The following is a 5,000-nucleotide window of genomic DNA, read 5'->3' as shown; positions in this document are numbered from 1 at the left end:
ATATATATATATATATATATATATATATATATATATATATATATATATATATATATATATATATATATATATATATATATATATATATATATATATATATATATATATATATATATATACACACACACACACACACACACATATATATATATATATATATATATATATATATATATATATATATATATATATATATACATACATATATATATATATATATATATATATATATATATATATATATATATATATATATATATATATATACAGTAAATACACACACACATATATATATACATATATATATATATATATATATATATATATATATATATATATAATATATATATATATATATAAAATGTAAGATAAATTGTTATGCATGCATATATCATTGGAGTGAAATATTCAGCTTCCTTCCATTCTAATATCACTTTGCCATTAATTGCTCCATATTCTGTATTTCTGTTTATCCCTTTAACTTACTTTTATTCAAATTCCCTCTGGTGCTTATTACTTCTCAAGCCCTTTTGAATTGTTTTCAATTCAAGTTTTTCGCATATGGAGTAGTGAGTATTGTAATGCAAATTAATTGCACATAGAAGTATTATAGGGCACAAGATTTATTCGTTTCATTTTCAATCTTATATCCCTTACTCTTCTTTCGCCAATCACAAATGGAATTAACTTGTTGGTTAAAGGAGAAAATTATTTAGAGAGACTTTGCTTTAACCGTCTCTATTTCTTAAATTCCCAAGAGCTAATTTTACAAGCATATTTCCTACCTATTACAAGTTTAAAGAGTGAGATATTTAGTAAGAGAATAGGCTACAGAGACTATTGGGGCCAAGTTAGTAAAAGAGCCCCTTTCTCCTCATCCTGGTGAATTGGTGGTAATTTTGAATATGTATATTCATACTTTTTTTTTTTTTTTTTTTTTTTTTTTTTTTTTGGCCCCAGCGTTGGAGACCCGGCTCTCCTGGAGGCAGAAGTTCTTTTTTTTTTTTAGAAAGATACCCCCCACCCTCCCTTACTCCACTTAGCTACGGAACTGATGTGATAAGTGTTTATTTGTACGAATGCTTGTATGTAAAATGAATGATATTAAGACTATATATGCAAATGATAAACAGATAGAATATATTAACAAAACAGATCTTTCTTGAGGAAAAAAGCTGATATAATTTCCAGGGAAAATCGTGACTAGTTGATATAATCTATGATAAAATTATTCTGTAGCAAATAAATATGAAAGACATGACTAATAGAGAAAATAGACTGTATAAAAGAAAATCTAGTCGACAACTCTCTCTCTCTCTCTCTCTCTCTCTCTCTCTCTCTCTCTCCTCTCTCTCTCTCTCTCTCTCTCTCTCTCCGATGTTGCTCATATGCCTACTCATAGGCATTAGAGAAAACCACCTTTGAGTTGTGCCTCGTTAAATATTATACAATAAACTAGAATTTAAAGCTGTTAAATTTTAGTAATACATTTCAAGATTAAGCCTATAACCCGTGGGAGGGGGCACATACAAGAAATGGGAACGTAGTTCATCGCGCTCATCATTTATTTTTAAATCGTCCGCATTCTAAAACATCTGTTGGTATTAATCTGGATTTTCCCTTCCCTGAGAAATCGGTTTAACTGAAAAACCTACATCATTTACAGCTTAGCTCAGAATGATTAAATCCGGTACGTTATGCCTGCTTAAATCTATATACATTTGGTTTCATTCGCTAAAAGTGGAATCAGAGGAAGATTGCAGTTTAGGAACAGACAGTCTCAAACTTTTGTGTGTGTGTGTGTGTGTGTGTGTGCTATGCAAAGACATCGGTTTCCTGTTTCAGACTTATTAATTGCACAGCCGGGCAAAGTTTCCTATTATAATATTATGAATATTGTAAGTATTATTCTATTCTATTGGTTACCATATTACTTGACTGCATCATTATTCAAGCCTTACGTAGTACTCCAGAAGGCTATCTATAGCATAATGGAAATAAATATTTGGAAAATCTTGCAGGTTTACAACTATCGGTATTTATGTTTTACTTGAAGTATATTTTTAGTATGTATTGATGCGTGATTATATCTGCAGCTATGGATTACACCTGCAAATATTCACGAGGGAGAATTGGAGATATAAATATGCATACAGTATTGTGAAATTTTCCGTATAAAAACTTTTAAAGTACTCACTAAGCAGTTTAAGACATAACCTATCCGAGCAATAGGTAGGTTTTATGGGTGATAAGGAATATACTAAAACCAACAGCTATAGATAATAAAGAATAGCAAAGGTAATGCAATTTCAAATGGTTTCAATTCCGTGATATCGTAGTTTACATTAACAATCCGTATTTGATAATTCTTTATTGACAAATTATGAGTGATTGCAATATCGCAGATTAATGAAAAAGTCCCACCAATGAATGGTCAGCACAACTTATTATCATCTGTCTCTGAAGTCAAATTAGAATCACCAACCACAACAATTGGCTGAATATTCTCATTATTCCTCACACCTGTTACATCTCCAGAAGCAATTACTCTAGTAATCATTCCCAAAGGTATTAAACGTTCTGGATTCTGCGTACTTCATTGGGAATATTTTGATATCATTAAAGAGAATACCACTGTTTAGGTTTGCTTATAAATAAAATCTAGGTTTTCGATCTAAACAGTAGGGTGGATGATCTGTTTTAAAGAAATTTTCTTAAATTGAACAATTAATGTTTTGTTTCGCTGAGTGCTCTAACAAAAATCTCCCTTCATGAATCTGCTGTGGCCCGTGTGGTGATGAAATCTGGCCGAATCCCAAACATGAATAAAGATGTCTGAGGCCTTGGTCCTACAGTGGACTAGAAATGAACACATTTGATGTTGTTAAATAAATATTCCAAGCATACTAAAATAGAAATATTGGTAATATTTTTTCTTAACTCAGCAAAATCTTTTCATAGACTAACTAAGACATTCGATTTTTATAATATGAAATATCTATATATTTTGTATTAATCTCAAATTAGATTAACTATGAATCTGTTTTTTGTTTTTTCAATAACACACTTGGGATTTCTAGGGAAAATCAAAAGTTGAATTCAATTAATCATTCAGTAAGTGAAGGCAGATAAGATCTAAGTTCTTTTCTACTTTGAAATGATGAAGACTTTCTTTCCGTTCAAAGGACAAAAGAGAGAATCGATTTGAGTGTTCTTTTGATTATGGGTGAATAAAGTGACTTTTAAATTAAAGTAAAATGAGTGTACATTCAGTTTTTAATTTGGCAGAGATTTATCTTGTATTCCTAAAGGTTTAAAAGTCGTCCATGAATGGCAGAGGCAATACACACACACACACACACACACACACACACACACACACACACACACATATATATATATATATATATATATATATATATATATATATATATATATATATGTGTGTGTGTGTGTGTGTGTGTGTATACATACACACACACATATATATATATATATATATATATATATATATATATATATATATATATATATATATAATGAAAACATTTGTTGCTGAAAGAAAACTCAAGCTGGTCGAAGAGTCGATGAAACTTTCCGGGAAGATCTTAATGTATAAAATGGTCAGAATTCTGAAAAATCTTATGCAACATGCATAATGAACTAATTTGAACGACGGTGCCAGGGATTAATATCTAGGTCAGGAATAAGAAATCTAATAGACCTTAAGTTCCTGTTCAACAAATTGAAATGAGAATCAGCAGCTGAAGACCAGGAAGGAGAAAAATACTCGAAACAAGGTAGAATGAAAGAACTTAAAAACTTCTTCAGAATAGATTGATCACCGAAAATTTTTAAAGACTTTCTCAATGAGCCAATTTTTATGCAACTGAAGAAGACACAAACCTAATGTGTTTCTCGAATGTAAATTTGCTGTTAAGAATCAAAGCAAGAATTTTAAAAGTCATATAAAGTTAAGGAAACTTTATCAATGCGTAGATCCTGATGTTGAGGAGCTACTATCCTTGACCTTCTTACAATCATGCTTTGGGTTTTGTTAGGATTCAACTTCATACCCCATAATTTACACCATGCACTAATTATTGCTAGATCTCTATTAATGGATTCAACAACCCCAGATCTACTATCAGATATGGAATTGCTGCAAAGAGAGTAGTATCATCTGCATATGCAACATGCTTGTTCTCTAGTCATGGTGAATATTATGAGGCATGAAGTTGAATCCTAACAAAACTCAAAGTATGATTGCGAGTAGGTCAAGGACTGGTTCTCTTCAACAGCCGGAGCTCAGCATTGATAGTGGTTTTTTTTTTTTTTTTTTTTTTTTTTTTTTTTTTCTGCATGACTCTTTTCAAATTCAAGGTGTAATTCTCGTCAGCAATTTTACTTTAGAGAAACACATTTGGTCTGTGTTTTCTTCAATTGCTCAAAAGAATTTCTTAGTGGGAAAGTCTTTTAAGATTTTCGGTGATCAATCTATTTTAAAGAAGTGCTTCAATTCTTCCATTTTACCTTGTTTCGAGTATTGTTTTCCTATGTAGTCTTTAGCTGCTGATTCTCATCTCCATTTGTTAGACAGGAACTCACTCTCTATTAAATTTTTTATTCCTGATATAAATATTAATCTCTTGCACCATCGTTCAATTAGTTCAATATGTATGTTGCATAAGATTTTTCATAATTCTTGTCATTCTTTACATTCAGATCTTTCTGGATAGTTCCAACCTGTTCGTATTACTTCATATGCTAGCAGGGTAACAAATGGTGTTCGTCTTCTACTCTTGATGCCTGACAGATGATCTTACTGGTATTAGTGTGGACCGGCCTTAGTTAGATAAGCACAGCGTATCACAAGGATCTGGCTATTTTTTTTATTATGAATCTAGCCAATTTAGTTACTCTATGGAAGGAGATGACAGAATGGTCGTCAGTTCCGCTTGTAGCGGGTAGCTAAGAATCTCCCGATTTATAAATAGTAA

The sequence above is a fragment of the Palaemon carinicauda genome, chromosome 29 (genome assembly GCF_036898095.1).
Source record: "Palaemon carinicauda isolate YSFRI2023 chromosome 29, ASM3689809v2, whole genome shotgun sequence".
NCBI lineage: Eukaryota > Metazoa > Arthropoda > Malacostraca > Decapoda > Palaemonidae > Palaemon > Palaemon carinicauda.
This window is presented reverse-complemented; position numbering follows the sequence as displayed.